Source organism: Somniosus microcephalus, chromosome 6 (genome assembly GCF_052327205.1).
Source record: "Somniosus microcephalus isolate GS21.2 chromosome 6, FLI_Smic_1.0, whole genome shotgun sequence".
In the NCBI taxonomy this organism is placed as follows: Eukaryota; Metazoa; Chordata; class Chondrichthyes; order Squaliformes; family Somniosidae; genus Somniosus; species Somniosus microcephalus.
In genome coordinates, this window is record NC_140992.1 from 193,482,036 (window position 1) to 193,499,760 (window position 17,725).

Genomic DNA, 17,725 nt, shown 5'->3' on the forward strand with positions numbered 1-17,725 from the left:
GAAAGTTAAGTCCCGGGAATTAATAGGAACCCTGAAATAACTTGCCATTCACTGAACAAGGCTTTCGTCTCCCACCAACAACTCCTCAGTCTGATTAACTCGGTATTTTTAAAGGACATAGGACATGCACTCTCTTCACGAAAATATGCCTTTTCTCACTTTTTACGCATAGTGATAACGTGAATTGTGTTGAAATGGATCATTTTACCACTCACTTGTGGTATCAATGTGCTGAAAATGGCAACAATACTCATATACCTCCTTGACCCCCAGAAGGTTTGCCACATGTTTAAATATGGTGCTGACTCACTATAAGTGGCACATGTAAAAACTTTTACTATGGATTCTCTCACTCTCACCCCCGCAGCCCCCCCCCTCCGCCCCACCCCACAGTTTATCTGCTCTCTCCTTTTCTCTCGTCCTCAGATTCTCTCTCTTGTCCTCGTTCTCACTCCCATTCTTTATTTTGTTTGTTCCCACTCTCATTCGCGTGTTCTTTCTCTCGTTCTTTCTCTTGTTTTCACTCTTTCTCACGGTCTCTCTCACTTGTTTATGCTCTACACGAGCCTCCTCCCACCCCTCTTCATCTAACAATATCAGCATAACCTTCTACTCCTTTCTCCCTTATGTGTTTATCGAGCTTCCCCTTAAATACATCTACGCTATTTGCCTCAACCACTCCCTGTGGTAGCAAGTTCCACATTCTCACCACTCGCTGAGTAAAGAAGTTTCTCCTGAATTCCCTATTAGGTTTATTGGTGACTATCTTATATTAATGGCTCCTAGTTTTGAACATCCCCTCAAGCGGAAACATCTTCTCTACATCTACCCTATCAAACCCATTCATAAAGGCCTAAAGACCTCTATCAGGTCACCCCTCAGCCTTCTCCTTTCTCGAGAAAAGAGCCCCAGTCTGTTCAATTTTATTCTCACTCTCTTGTTCTTTTTCGAGTTCTCATGATCTCCCATTCTCACTTTCATTCTCTTGTTCCTTATTTCTAGTGTTTGCTCTCTTCCTCTGTCTCTTACTCTCGGGTCCTGTTTAAGTGCCCACCTTAGGCTAGACAGTACTTACCTAAGTTTACACTGAAAGACAAGGGGCCTGATTTTAACCTAACCCTCCTGACAGGAATGGGACAGGGTCGTGTCTGACACTTGCTGTACATCCGGGCGAGGTGTAAAACGGGAACCCATCCCATTCCTGCTGAGTGGGCTAGATTAAAATCGGGGCAAGGGGCTCCCTGCCCAATGAGGAGTCAAGGGCTCAAGCTAAATTATTGCTTGAGCTACCAAGCTCCTGTTCCAAAAATCTACTCCAGTAATCACAAAGTGAAACAGAGGTTTAGAAACTACACAAACAGCCGGGCCTACTAAAGGCAATAGCGTCTGCAGCCTGATTGCTCTCTACTGCTTTGAGAAAGCCATTTAATCCATTCAATGTAAAGCACCAACACATTGAATTATTGGGAATTCCAGCTGAGCGGGAGGCAGCTGGGAAAATGACTGCTTTACAGATCTGCATTCAGTTTCTGACATTCGTAACTACATCCTGAACCCAGAAGGTCAAGATAAAAGGGGCTTTCTCTTTCACTATTTATGACAGGCAGCAAAGCAGCTTAAAGTGATCACGTAGATTTGCTTATTCAGTAAATCCTTCATCTGTGCAGAGGTCAGGTTACCAGTGATCACACTCCTAAATACACACATCTGGTAACTGGGATCCAGCAGAACCGAGCGGCAAGGAAAGGACTTTTGAGTTCTCCTCATGGGAGTCATTTATCCAATTCCAGACACGAGGCCTCAGCTTTGATGGGGTTCAGTTACGCCGGTAAGAGGGCTCAAGGTGCAGTGGTTGAAAGTTACTCAGCGATGGGGAAAGAGTGGATTTTCGGGCCCTGGTAAAGTTTGGCCCTCAATGGCTAGCAACAGTGTAGATCTGGTCAGGGGTGTCGACTCGTTCCCACCATTGTACACAGCCACCAGTGGTAGCTGATTGGAGGATCTGGTAAATTGTGATGAAGGTAAAATTCCTTAATCCTTAAAGCCTTTAGAAAGAATCAAATAGTGTTTTAACCTGCTGAAGGGGAAAGAGATGCCAAGCAATACTGAGCCAAGGTGTCAGCCGTGGCTTGGTTGGTAGTACTCTCACCTCTGAGTCAGAAGGTTGTGAGTTCAAGCTCTGTACCTTCAGCTGCCAGGTCCTGAGCTCTGGAATTCCCTCCCTAAACATCTCCACCACTCTAGCTCTCTCTCCTCCATTACGATGCTCCTTAAAACCTACCTCTTTGCCCTAGCTTTTGGTCACCTGTCCTAATATCTCCTTGTGTGGCTTGGTGTCAAATTTTGTTTGATAATGTTCCTGTGAAGCGCCTTGGGATGTTTTACTATGCTAAAGGCGCTATATAAATGCATATTGTTGTTGTTGTTGTTGTAAGATTCTATGGGGGAGAAATTGGGTATAGCCCCATTTGGGGCGCTAGTTCTGGCGAAGCGCAAAGCCTAGCGCCAGTTGCGATTTAGCACCACCTGGTGCGATATTGGGTCGTTGCGCCCCTGAGGGTGATTGCGGCGCTAAATCAGGTGCTGCACGAGGCTCTTAAGGCACTATCCCGGGGGCGCAACCCAATTTAGCGGTGGCGGGGCGCAGCGCAGGTGCTTTCAATAATCACTGACCCCGAGACACACTGGTGCCGGCCAGCTCTTAAAGGGGTGGGTCGATTAGGATCACCAGACCCAGCACTTCCTGGCACGCCTTAAATTCGGCGTTAACTTACCTGAGGCACTCCATCCTGTCAAAACATGGAGAGGGCGAGACAGAGGGCAGAGTGCTTCACCGAGGAGGCCCTTGAAGCTTTGGTAGGCGCTGTGGACCGCAGGCGTGATATTCTCTACCCTGAGGATGGGAGGAGGGCTCAACATGCAGATTAGCGGCGAGCATGGAGGGATGTGGCCACCAGAGTGATCTGCAGAAGCGTGGTGCCCAGGAGCGCCGTACAGTGCCGGAAAAAGTTCAACGACCTCACTCGGGCCGTCAGGGTGAGTGCCTTTTCCACGAACATCCTCATCCCTCCATCTGCACCTGACTTAATGGCTGGAGGGAGCCTGAACCCCCAAAGGCCATCTGTCAGCCAGCACCCATGGCCCTTCCAGGAAACACACACACACATTCAGCCCAATGCATAATGAAAGGGCTAATCTACCATGGGGGGCATGTAATGTTAGCTCTTGCATAATGAAAGGGCTAATCTACCATGGGGGGCATGCAATGTCAGCTCATTGCACATTGTAAGGGCTAATCTACCATGGGGGGCATGTAATGTCAGCTCATTGCATAGTGCTTCAACACTTCCCGTTCTTTCTGCTGCAGGCGAAGCTGGTGAGGAACCGCCGAGAGCAGCTGGCCACCGGTGGAGGCCCGCCTCACCTGCAGAACCTAAGCGAGCTGGAGCTGAGAGTGCAGAGGATAGTGGGACACCGGCTGACTGGACCAGTCGCCTCTGGAGCAGCCGACCCCAGAGTGGACAGCGATGGTAAGGCTCTCACCTTTTTGCTCTCTCTCCTACCAATTGTTCCCCCCACCAGCATGATTCTCCACTGCCAAGCCACTACAGTACATTGCAGCACTTATGCCTCCCTCGCTGCCACCCTGTCCTCACGCTAAAGCCACTCCTGTACCTCCCTGCTTTCAGATGGTGAATCGCCAGGTGAGGCTGCGGGCCCTCAAGCTGCCACTCTGAGTGACTCTGGAGGCGACGACCAGGAGGATGCCGGACCATCCCAACCACCCTCAGGTGAGCGAGCCCAACGCCAGACTGGGGGCACAACTTCCCTGGAGGGGTGTGGGGGGACCAGCTCTGAGGAGGAGGCAGTTCCAGGCACCAGTGGGCTGCAGCAACGCAGGGGGGTGAGGGAAGCTCGGGTGCCGTCTCCCCGGAGGGCGAGTCAGGCCGCCAGTGCTGCTGCACAGAGCGCAGAGGAGGTGCGTGCCCTCAAAGAAATGAGTGCCCAGGCTGGCGGGAGGAACACTGAGCTCATGGCTGCAGTGGGAAGGTTGTCTGAAACCATCGGGACACTGGCGCGGAGTGTCCAAGACATCGGCGCAGCACAGGCCCGGAGTGCGGTGGACTTCGGGTCAGCATTAGAAAGGTCTGTCCAGGGCTTCGCCGAAGCACTGGCACCTGCAACGCAAGCGCTGAGTGCTGCCACACAATCACTCGCTGGTGTCCTGCATTCGCAGAGTGAGGCCAGGCGACCAGTGACTGCTGTCACCCTCGATGGCTTAGACAGGATTACCCGAGGCCCTCAGAGCACCACAGCAGGCCAGCAATCTGTGCTCCAGCAGATTGCTCCGGATGCTGAAGCGCTGCCCCGTGGGAGTGCCAGTGTGTTGCTGGAGCAGGGAGATGCTGTCCTCTCTCAAGAGGACAGCATTCCTGCTGCCACCACTGGCACTTCCCCACTGCAGCTGCCACCACCTGCAGGACAGACTGCTTCCACCCATGCACAGGTGGAGCAGTCAGCAGCTGGGCCCTCTAGGCACAGAGGTCGTCCAGGTCGCACCTCAGGGGCATCTGTGCTCAGGGACAGTCAGCAGGCCTCCCCCAGCCTTGCTGCAGCCACTGGGGTCACATTAAGGAGGAGCTGCAGGGAGGGAAGGGGCCAGAGCCGCAAGAGACCGAGATCCCCATCCGGGGGCAAAGAGTAAAGGGGGGGTGATGAAGCCTCTGTTGAGGTCGAATCAAGGCCATAGAGGATACCATGAGAGAACCTCATGTTTTGGACAGTCTCACGGGAGGGAGAGGCAATAATGTGTCTGTGTTATTTAAGCTTTCTGTTGTTATTCCTTTTTCATGTTGAAATGAAGCAATTTCTTTGTATTAAAACACTTTATTCATTTGCAAAGGCCAAGTCTGATTTTTACATGATTTTTGCCCCTCACTGGCTTGGGGGTATGAGGGCGGCTCCAATCCTGCTCCTGGAATGGCCACAAGCATTCCGTCAGAGGGGCCTAGAAGCGACTTCTGATGAGCCTCTAACGCACGGCCCTTCCAGAAAGTCCCTCCCTCCCATCTTGGTCCTCCTCCTCCTCCTCCTGCTCCTCCTCCTCCTCCTCTGCTGGTGTGTCAATGTCTGCTGGCATTGGCTGGGAACGTAGGATGGCGAGGTTATGGAGCATGCAGCAAACAACGACGAAGTGCGAGACTCGCTCGGGCGAATACTGCAGAGCTCCCCCGGAATGGTCGAGACAGCGGAACCGCTGCTTCAGCACGCCGATTGTGTGTTCCACAATGTTCCTCGTCGCCAGATGGCTCGCATTGAAGTGTTCCTCAGCAGGGGTTCTGGCGATCCGGAGTGGGGTCATCAGCCACGGGCACAGAGGATAGCCCTTGTCCCCAAAAAGCCAGCCTTCTGGGTGAGCCGGGGCCTCGAAAAGGTCAGCAACAGAAGTCTGGCGCAGGATGAAGGCGTCGTGGCTGCTGCCTGGAAACTGCGCATTGACTGCGAGGATCAGCTGCCGGTGGTCACAGACCAGCTGGACATTCAAGGAATGGAACCCCTTGCGGTTGCGGAACTCCTCCGGATTGAAAACAGGTGCCCGCAAAGCCACGTGCGTGCAGTCAATGGCACCCTGCACCATGGGGAAGTCCGCTATTGCTGCGAAGCCCTCTGCATGCTCCTGCTGCTTGTCCGGGGTCATTGGGAAGGAGATGTACTGCCACCTCCTTCGAAACAGGGCATCAGTCACTTGACGGATGCAGCAATGCACCGCGAACTGTGAGATGCTGGCTATGTCCCCAGATGGAAAGAGCCGGTCGCGTCGAAGTTCAGGGCAACAGTCATCTTCACAGCCACCGACAGAGATGTCCTGCACCTTATCTGAGGCTGCAGATCTGTCCGAAGCAGGTGGCACAGCTCACTCACGACCTCCTTTCTAAAGCGCAGCCTTCTGAGACACTGCTCCTCCGACATGTTCATGTAGGAAAACTGCTGTCGGAAAACCCTGGCAGCGTAAGGTCTGGTGTGGCGACGTCTGTTGGCCCTCCTCCGTCTGGCCATGGCCGGCCTCCTCTCCCTGCGTCTCAGTGCACTTTCTAGATGATGCTGCAGCAGGACGTTCCCCTCCAATGCAGCCCCCATAATAAGCACGCACAGGAAGTGTCCCCATTGTAAAAGCTCACCAGCAGCAAGGCGATGGTCAGAAGGCTGAAGTTCCTCTGCTTGCGCAGGCTCAGTGGTCAAAAGGCTCTCTGTGTGCAGCTCAGCAACTCTTTGAAACTCACGAAGAAGTTGTGCTCCAGAAATGGCTGCCGTTTTTAAACCACACCAGTCCCCTTTAAATAACGCCCCCCCAGGCCGAGAGCGATTGGGTAAGGTTCCCTGTAAGCTGTCACTAATAGCGCCAGGCGCTACGGAGGGGAGCGCCACTGAATTTCCGATCCGGGGTGCCCAAAAGGCGTTGCACACTGAAATGACGTCATAATCTGCCTGCGCCCATGGGCGGGTGCTACGAGTTTGTGCCGGCGCTAAATGCATGGGCAATATGGGGCGAGGCGCTAGGCACCCTGCACCCGCCCGGAAATTGGCTAGCGCCCCACTTCTCGGCCTCTTTAGGCGTTAATCGGTGACGCAACCAACCGAATTTCTCCCCCTATGATTCTAAGGGACATCCATACATATATCCCACTTTTAGTCTTCCCCTCACCTACCTCAAGAACAACAGTTAATGTCGGTGAGAAGCTGATGCTGAGGAACCCGATTAATTTATACTGATTCAGGTCCTTAGTAAATAAACCCAAAGTGTCACAGAATCATGTGGCAAGGTCAGAATAAATTTCCCGATAAATCGTACTGACCAGAAAAAAACACTGCAGCCTGGAAATTCTGTAGGGATTCTCCTGATCTCCTGCTGTATCTTCAGCCAGACACTGGGGGGGGGGGGGGGGGTGGGGGGGTTGGGGGGGGGGGTGGGGGGGTTGCCCAAGGGGAAATAACCATTTTCAGCCATTTCTCCAGGAGCTCCGTCCATCTCCCATCATGGTCTACATCCTTGGGGTCTGTCTGCCTTCCTCTGCCACATTCCCGGGCCATGGGAGCCTTCTCCACTTTGCCAGATTTACCATGCTCCCCACCACCCCTGCTACTCTGCTGTAACCATTTACACCTCATCTGGACCCACCTTTTGTCTGTATAAATGCAAGTTGTTGTTGTTGTTGTTTCTATCCTTGTCCCATTACCACCCCTTTTGATCACACCATCATCCCTTTTGTCATTTAATCACTCCTGCCTTCCACCCCATCAAAAACCTTCCCTTTATTCCTTCCTCCTCTCCCCCCTTTTTCCTGCCTCTGTACTTGCTTAAAACCTGTTACATCTCCGAACATCTGATGAAAGGTCATCGACCTGAAACGTTAACTCTGTTTCTCTCTCCACAGATGCTGCCTGACCTGCTGAGTATTGCCAGCATTTTCTGTTTCTATTTCAGATTTCCAGCATCTGCAGTATTTTGCTTTTGAAGTTACAGACAGGGCCCTTTGGCTCAAACGGGATGATGATAGTCCACAGGAGCAGGTGTTGCAAGCCCCTGGTCCAGCTGCACTCCAAGCAGCACGACAGAAGGAACACTTCAGTGTGGGGTCAGGCTAGAGTGTGCATGTTAAACACCCTTAATTAGACCGACACGTGTAATAAACTGTCTTTCTCGCTCTTCATTTTCATTGTCAGTCTGCTTCTGTCACCCTCGGGTGGTTTCCATCCTCATTAACACTCGTCTGCTGCTGAATCAGACAGAGAGAACAGACACACAGACCGCAGATATTAACTGAAGTCTCCTGTGAGTCAAAGTATACAAGGGAAGTTGTGAGTCATCCAGTTCCTCATCATAAATCTAATAACACACCTGCCATGGGTTTATAGTAATGACACTGCAGAGTGCAAGATGTGTGGTGGGAGGTAGAGATCTGCTTAAGGTTGGTGTTGTCACTGGCTGTGAAAGACTTGAAAGCATAGCAGAGTACCTCCACCTCGCTGTGAAACTGGGGAGACTTCCCCCCTCCCTATGTAACTGTGAAGTGTTCCTTCCCTCCCCTTGCTTACCTCAACACCTATAAGTGAGGTGCCCCAGAGAACCCTGGGCTAAATAGGAGAGTCTTCCTCAGTGCGAGTATATGAGTCAAACAGAAGGAGGGGGTCTGCAGTTTTCTGTCTCACACACACGTGTATGTGTGTTTGTGTATATATACACACAGTTAAACAGGCCAGCAGTTTTACTTATACACACACACACACACACACACACACACACTTAAATAGGGGAACGGTCTGAACACAGACACACACAGAGTTAAACAGGGGTACGATCTGAACACACACACACACACACACAGAGCTAAATGAGGGGAGGGGGGCTGTGCACTTGCTCACAGTTAACTGGGAAAGGGGGCTGCAGAAGTGTGCTGCTTGATGCATGGACAAGGTTTTTACACACAGACAAATGAATGTGGAAACTCATGCACGCGCTATGTCGTATAAACAAAAATTAAATATCATGGGTGTTATGTTCATAAATAAATAGACGTTTTCATTATGAACAACTAGCTTGAGCTAGTCATTTATTCAGCCATGTGGACTAGTGTACAGTACCCATCTTGACTAGTGCCTTGTGGGTAGCCCACTACTAAACATACAGCTCCACCTAATGTACCATTCTAGAATGACATGTTACTGATCATTATATCCCCCTTCCTTAGAGGTTAAACAAAATCAATATCAATCAATCATAACGACATAAACATCTTCACAACAGTCAACACATTTTCAAAGCTTTACTTTATGAACTCTAAGCTTTTCATTCTTTTATTATAGTTTTCTTTGTACTCAAAGATTAAGTCTATCAGGCTTTTTTACTTCACGTGTGGATCTTCTCAGCACAGGTAAGTCTGATGTGTTTGCATGAGAGCCTGTATGTGTGTTTGTGTTAGATTGTTCTGGTGGTGAGTGACAAGATTCAGTTGCGGCATTGTCATCGATTTGCTCTTGGATAGATTGTTGTGTTTTCAGGAGGGAATGGCGGTTCCTTCTGAGAATCTGTCCTTCCTCAGTTCTAACAGTGTATGACCTTGGTCCTACTTCCTCAAGAACTGTAGCTTTCCTGTTCCATGCATCTGGATCCTCAATCCTGACGACATCATCCCTTGTCAATGGTTTCAGAGTTTTGGATGACTTGTCATAGTGTGATTTCTGTTTCAGCTTTAACAGTTGAAGTCTCTGTCTTAGTTCCTTACTCTGCTTTTCTTTTGCACAGCAGGGTAGCGTGGTGTGCAACTTGTGACCCATTAGGAGTTCAGCAGGTGAAGAACCACAGTCTAAATGGGAGGCTCGGTAGCTCAGCAGGGCAAGATAAGGATCAGACTTGCTTTCTGTTGCTTTCTTCAGTAGCTGTTTGAGAACTTGAACACCTTTCTCTGCCTTACCATTCGACTGAACATACAGAGGACTGGATGTGATGTGTTGAAAGTCATAATGTGCTGCAAACTGTTGCCACTCCTTACAGTTGAAGCACGGACCATTGTCGCTAATGGCAATCCTGGGAATTCCATGTCTGGCGAAGATGGATTTAACATGCATTATGACACTGCTTGCTGATGTGCTTGAGAGCAGCGCTATCTCAGGATAGTTAGAATAGTAGTCAATCACTAATAGATATTCTTTACCATTCAAATGAAAAAGGTCCATACCAACCTTTTGCCATGGTGCTGTTGGTACGTCAGCTACTATCATTGGTTCCTTTGCTTGTTTGTTTTGGTGTTTCTGACATGTCTCACATTTGCCTATCATGTTCTCAATGTCCTTATTTATGCCAGGCCAATAAACAGTGTCTCTTGCTCTCCTTTTGCATTTTTCAATTCCGAGGTGTTCCTCATGAATCCTTTTGAGCATGTCTTGACGTAGAGCCTGTGGAATGACTATTCTGTTCTGTTTTAGTAATAGTCCACTTGCGACACTTAACTCTGACCTGATGTGATAGTACTTTGGACAGGAACCTTTTGGCCAACCATGATGAATGTTCTCTATTACGGTTTGTAACACTGTATCTTTTACTGTTTCTTCTGCTATTTGCTTTGATTTTGTGTCTGACACGGGCAGCGCAGCAGTGACCATACTCACATGAACATCCACGTCTTCCTCAGTAGAGCTCACATGACTCATTATGGGTGCTCGGGATAGTGCATCTGCTAACACTATGTGTTTGCCTGGTGTGTAGATCAGTTCAAAGTCATATCTTTGCAGCTTCATCATGAGTCGTTGAATCCTTGGAGACATCTCATTCAGGTTTTTTTTTATGATGGCAACCAGTGGGCAGTGGTCTGTCTCAACTGTGAAGGTGGGAAGTCCATATGTGTAGCCATGGAACTTTTCTAGTCCAACTACCAAGCCTAGACATTCCTTTTCAATCTGGGCATATCAACACTCAGAATCAGTCATAGACCTGGAGGCATAGGCAACAGGCTTCCAATCTTCACCCTCTGCTTGTAGCAAGACCGCACCTAGGCCATCTTTTGATGCATCTGTTGATACTTTGATTCTCTTTGTTGGGTCAAAGAAGGTGAGTACAGGTGTGGTTGTCAGCACTGTTTTGAGTTTCATCCACTCTTGTTCATGTCTTTCTGTCCATGCGAACTCATTTGTTTTATGTAGCAGGTCTCGCAGACAGGCTGTCTTGGCTGACAAGTTAGGAATGAACTTTCCAATGAAGTTTATCATCCCCATGATGCGTAGCACTCCTTTTTTGTCAGTGGGTCGGGGCATGTTGAGTATGGTGTTTACTTTTTCCATAGCTGGCTCTATTCCTTTACCAGATAGATTATCTCCTAGGAAAGTGACTTCCTGGATGCCAAACTGACACTTGGCTTTGTTGAGCTTCAGTCCATTCCAGCGTATGCTCTGAAGCACTTTAGTCAGTCTCTCATTGTGTTCTTTCAGTGTGGAGCCCCAGATGATGATATCATCAACATAGACCCGAACTCCTTCCAGACCTTCAATTATGTGTTCCATTGCTCTATGAAAGATTTCAGATGCAGATATTATCCCGAAAGGCATTCTGAGGAAACAATACCTGCCAAATGGTGTGTTGAAGGTACAGTATTTGGTGCTCTCTTCATCCAGTTTTAGTTGCCAAAATCCTTGTGAGGCATCGAGCTTTGTGAAGTATCTGGCACCTGACATTTCACTGGTGATTTCTTCTCGCTTGGGAATCTGATAGTGTTCACGCTTTATGTTTGCATTTAAGTCCTTTGGATCCATGCATACTCTTAGATCATTGTTCTTTTTCTTTACACATACCATGGAGTTAACCCAGTCTGTTGGCTCTTCGACTTTCCTGATGACTCCTAGTGTGGTCATTCTGTCCAGTTCTTTCTTGAGCCAGTCACAAAGGGGTGCTGGAACTCTCCGTGGAGCATGTACCACTGGGTGAGCATCCTTCTTTAGCTGGATCTTGTAAGTGAATGGTAGAACTCCAAATCCTTTGAACACATCCTGGAAATTACTCACTACAGAATCCACCGAGTCATCTGGTCTGCTTATGGCACAGTTTATATGGTAGACTCTCTTGACCAGTTCTAAGTCCTCACAAGCTTTGTCACCTAGTAGTGAATCAAGTCCTTCAGCCACAACAGAAAACATGAGATGATGCACTTTGTCTTTGACTGTCACTTTAAGTCTGCATACACCTAAGCTATCTATTTTCTGTCCATTATAGTTCTTCAGTAGTACTGACTTTTTCTGTATTTTGGGCTTTTCTTTCTTATTTTTAATGTCACTCATACTGATTAAGTTTGCTTTTGCCCCAGTGTCTAGTTTCATGTAACTAATGCTCCATTTACCTGCAGTGGCATCATCCATTTGTCCTCTTTTACTGCATTAACTTTATGTTCAGCATTGTCCATTCCTGAGGGCTGCACATTTTCTGTATCCTTTTCTATATTGTCACATGACACCATTCCTACAAAAAATCTCTCACTTAAATCAGTGTCCTCAATCACATTGACTTGTTGCCCTTTCTTTGTTTTTACTTTTGAAAAGCATTGTTTGGCAAAGTGATTCTTTCCATTACATTTTGTGCACATTTTCCCAAAAGCTGGGCATTGTCTTGACTGGTGCTGGTAACCACAGTGTTTACAATTAAAAGTTCCATCCTCTGATTGCTTTGCATTTCTGTTCTGCCCATGTTTCTTCCCTTTGTAGGACACAGCACCGACAGCAGCACAGTCACTCATTACAGTCGCATCATTATTAATTTCACTGAAAGTCTTTGCGTGTGGCTGAGCTAGCTCACTGGCATGGCATATTTTCACAGCATTCTCCAATGTTAGTTCGGTTTCTCTCAACAAACGTTCCCTGACCTTTTTATCATGAATACCAAACACAATCTGGTCACGAATCATGGATGATTTCAGTTCAGAGAAATTACATGTCTGTGCTTTCAGTTTCAGATCGGTCACAAAGCTATCAAAAGTCTCATTTTGCTGCTGCGTCCGTGAACGGAACACGTACCTCTCATAGGTCTCATTCTTTTTTGGAGAACAATGTGTATCAAACTTCTTTAGCACATCGTCCACTTTTTCTCTGTCCTCCTCTTGATCAAAGACAAAAGTATTAAATACCTCTATCGTCTGCGGGCCTGCAACCCTGAGCAGTAATGCGTTTTTCTTTGCGTCTGGCATTGTACAGAACCTGATGGCAGCAATGTAGAGTTTGAATTGTTTGAAAGTCCGCCAATTGCAGTCGACATTCCCCGTGAGTTTCAAACCCTCCGGTGGCTTCAAATTCTCCATGTCGCGTTTCGCAATATTCAGCAGATATTACCACTTCTGGTACCATGTTATGTTCATAAATAAATAGACGTTTTCATTATGAACAGCTAGCTTGAGCTAGTCATTTATTCAGCCATGTGGACTAGTGTACAGTATCCATCTTGACTAGTGCCTTGTGGGTAGCCCACTACTAAACATACAGCTCCACCTAGTGTACCATTCTAGAATGACATGTTACTGATCATTACAATGGGTACTGTGGTTTAGCCTGGGAAGCAGCAGCTGCTGAACTGGGCAGCACTGGGTCGAGTCTGTCCTTCCACAGACTGGAACAATAGGGTTGGCAACTCTGACTGACTAAAAGATTGATGTTACAAACTCAGAGACTCCCCGCCTGTTGAACACAATGATTGAAAGAGCTTAAAAAACTCTCGGCTGATTTTCACCTTCAGGTGTAAATCATTCAAAATGGTTTGGAACTGGTGCTAATCCCACTCAGAAGATCACGTTCAGATAACATTCAATTCTCCAGTCTAAACACAACTCTAGAGACAAATCCAGTCACGTTGAGATAAGGGGGTAATCTGACCTTTGTGCGATGGTGTAAAATGGACAGTAGTGAATCAGCAGCCCATTTTACATCTCTCCCCGTTTTTATTTCCATTGACCTTAATGGAAAGGAAAATGGAGCCTGGTGTTTAACGCCCATTTTACACCATCGCACAAAGGTCCAATTACCCCTCGAGCGGTGGGACAGGAGATCTGTGTACAAGTGAAATTTAAAGGGATGGAGACAGTTAAAGGTGAGTTTCAGCAAACATTCTGAAACCGTGAAGCGTCTCAACCCTTCATCAGCCTCCGCCAAGGCTGAAGGGAACGGGGACTAAGAAGTGAGAAACAAAAAGAAAGGGAAAGGAAGCCTTGGTACAGGCCGGAGTTTTCAGAAAAGTGACAGAGCAGCCGAGCACCGCAAGCCCCTCCCCAATTGATGGCCGCTGAAGTGGAGGTGCTGCTGCTTGTGGTGCCTACGAAGAGGATTCGTGCCTTGTGTTACTCGTCATTGGTGGCCCTGCTGCTTGTCTGCAAGGAAGTGCAACCACCGTTCACAAAATGACATGGAAATTCCAACAGGGAAATAGGCCATTCGGTCCAGTCAGTTTGCTTCGGTGCTTATCCTTCACAGCAGCAGCAGTCCTAATCCTATGTGCCTGCCCTCTTCCCATATCCCTAACGCCTCTTTCCCTCACCAACTTACCTCACCTATTCTTATGTTACAACAGTGACTACACTTAAAAAGTACTTCATTGGCTATAAAAGGCTTTGGGACGTCCTGAGATCATGAAAGATGCTATATAAATGCAGGTCTTTCTTTTCTTTCTATTTAAAAGTTGGCATTGTCTCTGCTTCGATCACTAACTCTGGTAGTGCATTCAACAGCCTCTCAGCCTTCTGTGTAAAAAGTTTCTCCTGTTCTCCACCCTAAATTTCATACATTTAATCTTATGTCTATGTCCCTTCGTTCTAGACACCTCAACCATTGGAAACGGTCTGTTTCTATCTACAGGAAACTTTGTGCTATCCGGCACCGACAGGACCGAGCTGTTGCTGTTCCCTCAAAACTGCCGGACACACCAGCGTTAATGTTGAAGCATACGGAGCTTTTCATCTCCGTATCTGACAACAAACACTGTTGCTTAGCAACAGCTTCTAAACAGTCGGCCCGTACCTTGGAAGCATCTCTGTAGCTTAGCAACAGCTTCAGAGAGACTTTCCAGAGCCTGACTGTTGGAAAAAAAAGCCACGAGAAGAAAAAAAACCTAACAAAACGGCTCCTGATTTTTGCCGGTGGCTCGAGCTTGCCGGACACTTAGCCTCCGGATAACACAAAGTTTCCTGTACTCTGTCCCAATCCCTTTACAATTTTAAACACCTCTATCAGCCCCAATTTTTTCATTTTCTTTTACGTATCCTAGCGATTCTGTGCTGTACCCTCTTGGTTGCCTTAACATCCTTTCTATAATGTGGAGGCCAAATGCACACGGTACTCCAAACTGCGATGTTATATTTGATCACATGTTGAGCTTCCTACCTCATATCCACGCATCACTAAGACCGCGCATTTCCACCTCGGTAACATCACCTCTACCTTTGCCTCAGCTTATCTGCTGCTGAAACCCTCATCCATGCCTTTGTTACCTCTAGACTTGACTATTCTAACACACTCCTGGCCGGCCTCCTTAGATCTCTACTCCATAAACTTGAGGTCATTCAAAACCATGTCCTAACTCACACCAAGTCCCGCTCACCCATCTCCCCTGTGCTTGCCGAACTACAGTGGCTCCCAGATAAGCAACACTTCGATTTTAAAATTCTCATCCTTGTTTTCAAATCCCTCCATGGTGTCGCCCCTCCCTATCGCTGTAATCTCCTCCAGCCCTACAATCCCCGAGATCTCTACACTCCTCCAATTCTGGCCTCTTGAACATCCCCGATTTTAATCGGTCCACCATTGGCGGCCATGCCTTCAGCTGCCTAAGCCTCTCCACCTCTCTGACTCTCTTTCCTCCTTTAAGACGCTCCTTAAAACCTACCTCTCATCTTCCTTAGCATGTTCTTAAATAACAACAGAAAATGTTGGAAAAACTCAGCAGGCCAGGCAACATCCGTGGAGAGAGAAACAGAGTCAACGTTTCAGTTCAAAACCCTTCTTCAGACCCACAAAAGAACTCCAGCCCACTGCCAGCTGGTGAGAGGCCTCCCAAGGATCGCCTCCACCCCATAGGCCCAACCTGGCCGGCTGGCCCAGTGTGGGAGTCAGACGATTTCCTGTGAGCTGCAGCAGGATGCCTGTTTGGTGCCCGCAGCTCTCCAGCTACATAGAAATGAAGCACAAGCCTCAAAATAGCTCAGGCCTCACAGCCAACCGCCCACTGTGTTTCTCAAACTGCCCCAAGTATTCTATTCACTGTATAGCCTTAGCCACCCGAGGTGCTGCTTTTAAGGTTTTGTGAACCTGAACCCCCAAATACCTCTGCCCTTCCACATCACCCAGCATTACCCCATTTAAAATATAACTTTTTTTTTGTCCCAAATGTACCGCCTCACATTTACTGACATTTAATTCCATCTGCCAATTAGTTGGCCAATTCCACCATCTTATCAATACCCCCTTGCAGCTGTCTTTGGTCTTCAGAATTATTTACTCACCCTCCTATTTTGGTAGCCCCAATTTTAATCTGACCCGGCCGGAGGGAACGGGGCAGTCCCGTTTTACGCCCCAATGATTTTGAAAGGTAAAATCGGACGGGGTGTAAATTGTGTGTCTGACCTGAACTGGCCCATTAGAACATATGAAATAGGAGCAGGAGTAGGCCATTTGGCCCCTCGAGCCTGCTCCGCCATTCAATAAGATCATGGCTGATCTGATCTTGGCCTCAACTCCACTTTCCCGCCCACTCCCCATAACCCTTGACTCCCCTATAGCTCAAATATCTGTCTATCCCCGCCTTGAATATATTCAATGACCCAGCCTCCACAGCTCTCTGGGTTAGAGAATTCCAAAGATTCACGACCCTCTGAGAAAAGAAATTCCCCCTCATCTCCGTTTTAAATGGGCCCCCTAGTTCTAGATTCCTCCAAGAGGGGAAACATCCTTGCATCTACCCTGTCAAGCCCCCTCAGAATCTTATATGTTTGAATAAGATCACCTCTCATTCTTCTAAACTCCAATTAATATAAGCACAACCTGCTCAACCTTTCTTCATAAGACAACCCCTTCATCTCAGGAATCAACCTAGTGAACCTTCTCTGAACTGCCTCCAATGTAAGTATATCCCTCCTTAAATAAGGAGACCAAAACTGCATGCAGTATTCCAGATGTGGTCTCACCAGCACCCTGTACAGTTGTAACAAGACTTCCCCACTTTTATACTCCATCCCCCTTGCAATAAGGGCCAACATTCCATTTGCCTTCCTAATTACTTGCTGTACCTGCATGCTAACTTTTTGTGTTTCATGTACGAGGACTCCCAGATCCCTCTGTACCACAGCATTTTGTAGTCTCTCTCCATTTAAATAATAATTTGCTTTTTTATTCTTCCTACCAACGTGGATAACCTCACATTTTCCCACATTATACTCCATCTGCCAAATCTTTGCCCACTCACTTAACCTATCTAAAGCCCTTTGCAGACTCTTTGTGTCCTCCTCACAACTTGCTTTCCCATCTATCTTTGTATCATCAGCAAATTTGGCTACAGTACACTTGGTCTCTTCATCCAAGTCATTAATATAGATTGTAAATAGTTGAGGCCCCAGCACTGATCCCTGTGGCACCCCACTAGTTACAGTTTGCCAACCTGAAAATGACCCATTTATCCCAACTCTCTGTTTTCTGTTAGTTAGCCAATTCTGATCCATGCTAATATATTACCCCCAACCCTTTGAGCTCTTTTCTTGTGCAGTAACCTTTCATGTGGCACCTTATCGAATGCCTTCTGGAAATCCAAATACACGACATCTACTGGTTCCCCTTTATCCACCCTGCTCATTACATCCTCAAAGAACTCTAGTAAATTTGTCAAACATGATTTCCCTTTCATAAAACCATGTTGACTCTGCTTGATTGTATGTATTATGATTTTCTAAATGTCCTGCTATTACATCCTTAATAATGAATTCCAGCATTTTCCCAATGACAGATGTTAGGCTAACTGGCCTATAATTTCCTGCTTTCTGTCTCCCTCCTTTTTTGAATAGGAGCGTTACATTTGCGGTTTTCCAACCTCTCCAGAATCCAGGGCATTTTGGTAGATTACAACCAACGCATCCACTATCTCTGCAGCCACTTCTTTTAAGACCTCAGGATACAGGCCATCAGGTCCAGGGGGCTTGTCAGCCTTTAGTCCCATTAG

At 47.6% G+C, this 17,725-nt stretch overlaps 1 protein-coding gene and 1 long non-coding RNA gene across 2 annotated transcripts in view; one reads left to right on the forward strand and one right to left on the reverse strand.

Annotated features, from left to right (window-relative positions):
* The window catches only part of smpd3 (sphingomyelin phosphodiesterase 3), a 174,058-nt gene that overhangs the window by 31,289 nt on the left and 125,044 nt on the right, over positions 1 to 17,725 (reverse strand). The gene's annotated exons all lie outside the window — the stretch shown is intronic.
* Positions 1,617 to 8,426, forward strand: LOC147116300 (uncharacterized). The gene is made up of 4 exons (XR_015078776.1): positions 1,617 to 1,828; positions 3,368 to 3,530; positions 3,690 to 3,791; positions 7,484 to 8,426. It is a non-coding gene; the product is annotated as an uncharacterized LOC147116300 (long non-coding RNA).